Source organism: Hyla sarda, chromosome 5 (assembly GCF_029499605.1).
Source record: "Hyla sarda isolate aHylSar1 chromosome 5, aHylSar1.hap1, whole genome shotgun sequence".
In the NCBI taxonomy this organism is placed as follows: domain Eukaryota; kingdom Metazoa; phylum Chordata; class Amphibia; order Anura; family Hylidae; genus Hyla; species Hyla sarda.
In genome coordinates this window covers 367,956,218-367,966,326 of record NC_079193.1, presented here as the reverse complement: position 1 = coordinate 367,966,326, position 10,109 = coordinate 367,956,218, and the positions used below count along the sequence as shown (strand labels likewise).

The following is a 10,109-nucleotide window of genomic DNA, read 5'->3' as shown; positions in this document are numbered from 1 at the left end:
CGCTGCTGACGCACTTCCGGCGCGGGACTGTGGAGAGAGACGCGCGCCCGACATAGAGACCATCCCCCGAGGTGAGAGCACAGGCTTGAGTCAGAGAAAGGAATCAAACAGATTCCTAAAGTAAAAAAGGACCCTAAACAAAAGAAAACAATAAACATGATAATCCCAAAGTGGGAGGGAAAAACAGAAGCAAGTTTGGCCAGACTTTGCTGAAAAAAGGAATAACAAGTAAGACCCCCCCCCCCCCCCCCCAGCATGGAAAGGACAGAAAAAAAACACAAGGGGACAGAGGGTGAACCTCCTACTTATACAGGGCCATGTAGGTGTGTTTAATTAATTACTTTTTAATCAATACAACTTCGATCTGTCCTCACTATTTCACGAGGGTGGAATATCCCAACTGTGCTACTGGTTAACACGTAAGGGAATGTAACATTTCCCAACCAGGGTGCCTCCAGCTGTTTCTAAACTACAAGAGATAAATACCGCACAGATCGGTATACCGCAATATCGGTATCAATTATCGGCCCTAACCTCCAAAGATTATCGGTATCGGCCCTAAAAGATCGATATCGGTCGATCCCTAATATTTAGAGAGAAATATCTATCTCTGTCTATTTATATATATAAAAAGCGAAATCATGGGTAGTTGCAGTATCTTGTAATAACCTTTTTTATTGGACTAACAAGATTATGTAGAGACAAGATTTCGGGATTCCTCCCTTTATCAAGTCATAAGCATTTCTGAGCTCACAAGGGGAAAACACACGTTCTATCTCACAAAATATGCAGGGGTTAAAACAACAAATGTGAGGAATGGACATTAAGTTGGGCCATAAGTTGTATAGCTATAGGAGGATAGATACAGATAAGGATGAGGAGGGGGGGGGGGGGGGGACTGGAGAGCAGAGGTGAGAATGGTGGTTACGCTGGATGGACAATATTACTACAGAGCCACATACGTAAATAATGTATGTGTGAGGGGACCTTTTTTCTTTACAGCTACTTCTAATAACCAGAGCTGATAGATCTCAGACAAAATGGCGCCGCCCTTTACTGCAGACGCTTTATCTGTTACAAAATAATACAAGACTCTCCCTCTAGCGCTCGCCAGTAAGCCCGCCCATCGATCACCTCCGTCCAATCAGTGAGCGCGTTAGCCCGGCAGCGCGTTCGCTCCCCGGTAAGAGAAGCGCTGTGATTGGCTGGGATCTTGTACACAGAGCGATGATTGGCTGGCCGGCTGTCAAGTTAGTGTCGATGTCGTCCTCGCAGTTTCCGGGACCGTAGTTGTTCTCTCTTTCTTCCCCGTTATATCCCGCCGTACTGGGGGTGATGGTGAAGGGGATGGCGGGGAGTGTGGCCGCCCCCGGAGCTGTACTGACAGGCAAGTCCCGGGCTTTGGGTGTGAACAGTGACATAACGGGGATTGTATGTGATAGATGCTGCGTTATCTGTGTGAACGTTGTCGTCATTCACACTTAGCTTTGCATGCTACATGTCAGTGAATGGAGTTCTATGCATTTACATCCAAGTGGGTACTATCTTTCAACCTGTTGCACAACCACAACTCCCAGCATGCCCTGACAGCCGAAGGCTGTCAGGGCATGCTGGGAGTTGTGGTTGTGCTACTGCCGCAGAGACGCTTGTTTGGTTAAACAGGACTCCAAGGCGTCCAGAACTTTAGTAACTTTATAAAAAGTTTTGTTATGTGTATACAGCTCCTATACAGTGCTGTGCGTCTCCATGGTAACAGTCAAATCCTTTGAGCCAGGCCAGTCATATAAACCAGTAATCAATGTATTTATATATTTCCAGGAGGAATAACAGAGCCAGGCCAGTCATATAAACCAGTAATCAATGTATTTATATATTTCCAGGAGGAATAACAGAGCCAGGCCAGTCATATAAACCAGTAATCAATGTATTTATATATTTCCAGGAGGAATAACAGAGCCAGGCCAGTCATATCCCCCAGTAATCAATGTATTTATATATTTCCAGGAGGAATAACAGAGCCAGGCCAGTCATATCCCCAATAATCAATGTATTTATATATTTCCAGGAGGAATAACAGAGCCAGGCCAGTCAAATCCCCCAGTAATCAATGTATTTATATATTTCCAGGAGGAATAACAGAGCCAGGCCAGTCATATCCCCCAGTAATCAATGTATTTATATATTTCCAGGAGGAATAACAGAGACAGGCCAGTCATATCATCCAGTAATAAATGTATTTATATATTTCCAGGAGGAATAACAGAGCCAGGCCAGTCAAATCCCCCAGTAATCAATGTATTTATATATTTCCAGGAGGAATAACAGAGCCAGGCCAGTCATATCCCCCAGTAATCAATGTATTTATATATTTCCAGGAGGAATAACAGAGCCAGGCCAGTCATATCCCCAATAAGCAATGTATTTATTTATTTCCAGGAGGAATAACAGAGCCAGGCCAGTCATATCCCCCCCCATGTAATCAATGTATTTATATATTTCCAGGAGGAATAACAGAGCCAGGCCAGTTATATCCCCCAGTAATCAATGTATTTATATATTTCCAGGAGGAATAACAGAGCCAGGCCAGTCATATAAACCAATAATCAATGTATTTATATATTTCCAGGAGGAATAACAGAGACAGGCCAGTCATATCATCCAGTAATAAATGTATTTATATATTTCCAGGAGGAATAACAAAGCCAGGCCAGTCATATCCCCAATAATCAATTTATTTATTTCCAGGAGGAATAACAAAGCCAGGCCAGTCCTACCCCCCCCCCCCCCAGTAATCAATGCATTTATTTATTTCCAGGAGGAATAACAGAGCCATACCAATCATATCCCCCAGTAATCAATGTATTTATTTATTTCCAGGAAGAATAACAGAGCTAGGCCAGTCATATCCCCCCCCCCCCCTAGTAATCAATGTATTTATATTTTTCCAGGAGGAATAACAGAGCCAGGCCAGTCATATCCCCCAGTAATCAATGTATTTATATATTTCCAGGAGGAATAACAGAGCCAGGCCAGTCATATCCCCAATAAGCAATGTATTTATTTATTTCCAGGAGGAATAACAGAGCCAGGCCAGTCATATCCCCCCCCATGTAATCAATGTATTTATATATTTCCAGGAGGAATAACAGAGCCAGGCCAGTTATATCCCCCAGTAATCAATGTATTTATATATTTCCAGGAGGAATAACAGAGCCAGGCCAGTCATATAAACCAATAATCAATGTATTTATATATTTCCAGGAGGAATAACAGAGACAGGCCAGTCATATCATCCAGTAATAAATGTATTTATATATTTCCAGGAGGAATAACAAAGCCAGGCCAGTCATATCCCCAATAATCAATTTATTTATTTCCAGGAGGAATAACAAAGCCAGGCCAGTCCTACCCCCCCCCCCCCCCCAGTAATCAATGCATTTATTTATTTCCAGGAGGAATAACAGAGCCATACCAATCATATCCCCCAGTAATCAATGTATTTATTTATTTCCAGGAAGAATAACAGAGCTAGGCCAGTCATATCCCCCCCCCCCCCCTAGTAATCAATGTATTTATATTTTTCCAGGAGGAATAACAGAGCCAGGCCAGTCATATCCCCAATAATCAATGTATTTATATATTTCCAGGAGGAATAACAGAGCCAGGCCAGTCATATCCCCCAGTAATCAATGTATTTATATATTTCCAGGAGGAATAACAGAACCAGGCCAGTCATGTCCCCCCTAGTAATCAATGTATTTATTTCCAGGAGGAATAACATAGGAACGACACACTAGATGTCCCTGTCCTATGGGGGATAATGTAGGACTCAGTAGCGGGCATTGCATGCTATACCGGACAGAAATAAGATTTGCCGTTTTGTGTATGCAGCCCCTGTGCGTCTCCTTTGCTCAGTGTGGAGGGGACGTTGCCCCATCATCCAGGAAATGGTGACGCCCATTTGTCAGATTATTTATATTCCAGCTAAGTACCTGGCGGGGCCCAATAAGTGTCTCCAATATGGGTGAAATCTAGAGAAAGGAAGGAAGGCGCCTCATGTGCGGGATCAGTAGATCTTGTAGGTGGGGGTAGGGGAAGGTGATTCCCAAGCCGCTTACCGAAGTTGGTTGTGCGCCCACACACAACAAGGTTAAGAGCAGAAGAGATATGAAGGCAGGTCCACTGCAGCCCTCCTGGATGGGTGTAGAATCAAAGGCGAATGACCAGGGAGTCAGGAGTTTGTCTGGCGCAGAGAGGAACCAGACTGCGCCAGACAAACTCTTGACTCCCTGGTCATTCGCCTTTGATCCAATATGGGTGGACAGTCATGCTGAGATTTGTAGTTTTGCAACACCTGGAGGCCCCCTGTTTGGGAAACACTGATTCCTTAGAGAGTTCATTGCCTTCCAGTCACCAGTATTAGAGAGTGTGAGAGCGATAACACCAAACTTAACCCCTAAGGACAATGGACGTACTCCTACGCCCCCGTTTCAGAGTCCTTAAGGACCGAGGACGTAGGAGTATGTCCTGTCCATTCCCGGCCCCCCGCCGCTAGCCGGAGGGGGAGCCGGGGCCGGATGCCTGCGGAAATCGTTCAGCAGGCATCGCGGCATATCGCCCAGGGGGGTCATTATGTCCCCCCCATGTCGGCGACGGCCGTAGATCGCTGGACAATTCAGTCCAGCGATCTGCGGCGATTCCGGATCAATCGGGTCTCCAGTGACCCGAAATTACTGGCTGAACAGCCACAGCCTGCAGGGGTGAGGTGGCACTGGTGCCACCTCACGATCGCCCTGATTCGTCGGCCGGTTTACCGGTTTACCCCCTCTTCCGGAGGACGTGAGCGGGTGCGGGAAGAAGACCCCGGGAGCTGGGGACCCCGATCCCCGGCGTCAATGTTGGGATCGGGGCCCCAGGAGCAGCAGCAGCGGCGGGACTGACCTGTGCCCGGAGCAGCAGTAGGAGGTGAGTGACAGCCTCCTGCTGTTGCTTAGCAACAGCTCCCAGCATGCAAAAAGGGCATGCTGGGAGCTGTAGTTATGCAACAGCATGAGGCAGGCCACCACAACTCCCAGCATTCCCTTATGGGCATGCTGGGACTTATAGTTTTGCAACAGCTGGAGGCACATTTTTCTATGGAAAAGTGTACCTTCAGCTGTTGTATAACTACAACTCCCAGCTTGCACAAACAGCTAAAGTACATGCTGGGAGTTGTAGTGGTGCATCTGCTGGTTGCATAACTACAACTACCAGCATGCCCGTTGGCTGTCGGTGACTGCTGAGAGTTGTAGTTTTGCAACAGCTGAAGGCACACTGAAGGCACACCAGTGTGTCTCCAGCTGTTGCTAACTAAAATCCCCAGCATCCCCAGCCAAAGTAGTATGCCTCCAGCTGTTGCATAACTACAAGACCCAGCATGCCCTTCCGCTGTCCGTACATGCTGGGAGTTGTAGCTTTTGCAACAGCTGAAGGCACACTGGTTGCAAAACACTGAGTTTGCTATCAAACTCTGTGTTTCACAACCAGTGTGCCTCCAGCTGTTGCAAAACTACAACTCCCAGCATGCACTGATAGACCGTACATGCTGGGAGTTGTAGTTTTGCAACAGCTGGATGTTCCCCCCTCCCCAATGTGAACTTACAGGGTATAATCACATGGGTGGAGGTTTACAGTAAGTATCCGGCTGCAAGTTTGAGCTGCGGCAAATTTTCTGCCGCAGCTCAAACTGCCAGCGAGAAACTACTGTGAACCCCTGCCTGTATGACTGTACCCTAAAAACACTACACTACACTAAAATAAAAAGTAAAAAACACTACATATACACATACCCCTAAAATTTTGGGGGGGTGGGGGGGGTGGGGGTGTATTTTCTGCTATTACCCTTTTTAAAAATGTAAACATTTTGGGAAACCAAGCATTTTAGGTAAAAATATATATTTTTTTTACATATGCAAAAGTCGTGAAACACCTGTAGGGTATTAAGGTTCACTTTACCCCTTGTTACGTTCCCCGAGGGGTCTAGTTTCCAAAATGGTATGCCATGTGGGTGTTTTTTTTTTTTTTTTTGCTGTCCTGGCACCATAGGGACTTCCTAAAGGTGACATGCCCCCCAAAAACCATTTGTCGCTCCTTCCCTTCTGAGCCCTCTACTGCGCCCACTGAACACTTTACATAGACATATGAGGTATTTCCTTACTCGAGAGAAATTGGGTTTCAAATACAAGTAAAAATGTTCTCCTTTTACCACTTGCAAAAATTCTAAAATTGGGTCTACAGGGGTGTGGAAATAAAAAAAAAAAAAACTACTTGTCCAAGGGACTAAAGCGGAACACAATCTACTTGTCCCTAAAGAAAATCCACTTGTCCTGGTAGATAAAATAATTTCAACCAAAATAGTCTGATCCCCCCCCCCCCCCCCACTAGACCACCAGGGATGGATATAAGATCCTTTAGACACTGCTGACAGCGGTGATCTAATGGTTTAATAGCGTCCACGGCGATCGCAGTATGTCAGGATATTAGCGGGGGAGAGCTGTAGATCCTCTTACGCCTGAGGTAAGTCCAGATAAGTCTACATGTAACTTTTATATCACCTTATAAAAAATTTCTCATATGAAGTGACCAAAAATGAGCAATTCTGGACTATTATTTACATTTCCACCGTTCACCGTACGGTTTAATTAACATCATATTTTAATAGCCTGGACATTTCCACATGCAGCGATACCACTTATGTTTATTTTTGTACATTATTTATATTTAAATAACATTGGAAACTTATTAGGAAAGGGGCTTATTCACATATATTCGCACTTTTTACAATATTTTAATCACTATTTTTCAGTCTCAATAGGGACTTATGTGTTACTGGGGGGGGGGGGGGGGGGGGGGTTCTGCTTCTCCAGTTTATATGGTGCATTTTGTGTCCGAAAATGCTGGAAGTTGCATTTAGTTACTAGATAACTACAACTCCCAGCATGCCCTGATACAGCCTATGGTTGTGTGGGTGTTGCAGCATGTTGCACTGTATAGTAGGACAGTTAAGGTTATTGTGTAACATTCTGGGAGTTGTAGTTTTGGTTTGTGTCAGCTGCAGAGCCATAGGATGTGTCAGGGGAATACTGGGAATTGTAGTTAGTAACTACAACACCCAGCATGCCCTGATGCAGCCTATCGCTCTGCAGCTGACACAAACCAAAACTACAACTCCCAGCATGCTACACTTTATAGTTCTACAGTTTAGGTTATGGTGCAACATGCTGGGAGTTGTAGTTTTGGTTCGGGCGTGTTTGCGTGCATCCGTGGGGCTCTTGGTTGGCAGGCGAGTATAAAGGGGGTGGGATTCTGGGGGTGTAATTTAGTGCGGGTGCAACTAAAAAATAAATAAAATTAGATGGCACAACTGGCATGCGGCGGCAGCGCCCCCCTTTCCCCCCCACCCCCCGAGACACGGGCCCTTGGGCACTGCCCTAATGCACGACGTGACAGTCCGCTCCTATACAAGACATTCATACATACACATATCATACATGCACCAGCCACTGCCCCAATATCATACATACACACCCCCCCGCCACTGCCCCCCCACATCATACATTACATACACACACCCCCGCCACTGCCCCCCCACATCATACATTACATACACATACATCATACACTCACAGCATACATATACACCATACATATGCACACATCATACATACACCCGCCACTGCCCCCCCACACATCACACATTATACATTACATACACATCACACAGACACATCATACATTATACATTACATACACATCACACAGAGACAGACATCATACACACATTATACATTACATACACATCACACAGACACATCATACATTACATACACATCACACATAGACATCACACATTATACATTACATACACATCACACAGAGACAGACATCATACACACATTATACATTACATACACATCACACATTATACATTACATACACATCACACACAGACAGACATCATACATTACATACACACATCACACACAGACAGACCTCATACACACATCATACATAGACAGACATCATACATTACATACACATCACACACAGACAGACATCATACACATATCACACATTACATACACATCACACTTAGACATCATACACACATCACACATTACATACACATCACACTTAGACATCATACACACATCATACATTACATACGCACATCACACACAGACAGACATCATACACACATTATACATTACATACACATCACACACAGACATCATACACACATCACACATTACATACACATCACACAGACATCATACACACATACATTACATACACATCACACAGACATCATACACACATTATACATTACATACACATCACACAGACATCATACACACATCACACATTACATACACATCATACACACATCATACATTACATACGCATCACACATAGACAGACATCATACACACATCATACATTACATACACATCACACACAGACAGACATCATGCATTACATACTCATCACACACAGACAGACATCATACACACATCACACATTACATACACATCATACACACATCATACATTACATACTCATCACACACAGACATCATACACACATTATACATTACATACTCATCACACACAGACATTATACACACATTATACATTACATACTCATCACACACAGACATTATACACACATTATACATTACATACACATCACACACAGACAGACATCATGCATTACATACTCATCACACACAGACAGACATCATACACACATCACACATTACATACACATCATACACACATCATACATTACATACTCATCACACACAGACATTATACACACATTATACATTACATACTCATCACACACAGACATCATACACACATTATACATTACATACACATCACACACAGACATCATACACACATACTAATTACATACACATCACACACAGACATCATACACACATTATACATTACATACACATCACACACAGACATTATACACACATTATACATTACATACACATCACACACAGACATCATACACACATCACACATTACATACACATCACACAGGCATTATACACACATCACACATTACATACACATCACACATAGACATCATGCACACATTATACATTACATACACATCACACATAGACATCATACACACATTATACATTACATACACATCACACAGACATCATACACACATTATACATTACATACACATCACACTTAGACATCATACACACATTATACATTACATACACATCACACTTAGACATCATACACACATTATACATTACATACACATCACACTTAGACATCATACACACATTATACATTACATACACATCACACATAGACAGACATCATACACACATCACACATTACATACACATCACACAGACATCATACACACATTATACATTACATACACATCACACACAGACATTATACACACATTATACATTACATACTCATCACACACAGACATTATACACACATTATACATTACATACTCATCACACACAGACATCATACACACATTATACATTTCATACTCATCACACACAGACATCATACACACATTATACATTACATACACATCACACACAGACATTATACACACATTATACATTACATACACATCACACACAGACATTATACACACATTATACATTACATACACATCACACACAGACATTATACACACATTATACATTACATACACATCACACACAGACATTATACACACATCACACATTACATACACATCACACAGGCATTATACACACATCACACATTACATACACATCACACATAGACATCATACACACATTATACATTACATACACATCACACATAGACATCATACACACATTATACATTACATACACATCACACAGACATCATACACACATTATACATTACATACACATCACACTTAGACATCATACACACATTATACATTACATACACATCACACTTAGACATCATACACACATTATACATTACATACACATCACACAGACATCATACACACATTACATACACATCACACAGACATCATACACACATTATACA

At 42.9% G+C, this 10,109-nt stretch overlaps 1 protein-coding gene across 2 annotated transcripts in view; it reads left to right on the top strand.

The window, feature by feature from the left end:
• Nucleotides 1–1,227: 1,227 nt before the first annotated feature.
• The window catches only part of ZFAT (zinc finger and AT-hook domain containing), a 221,879-nt gene continuing 212,997 nt past the window's right edge, over nt 1,228–10,109 (top strand). Inside the window, exon 1 of one of the 2 annotated variants that reach the window (XM_056522803.1) lies at nt 1,228–1,250. The gene's annotated coding sequence lies outside the window, so the exon portion shown is untranslated. Of the gene's footprint in view, nt 1,388–10,109 lie in introns of both variants that reach the window. The other variant, XM_056522801.1, reaches the window with a different exon arrangement.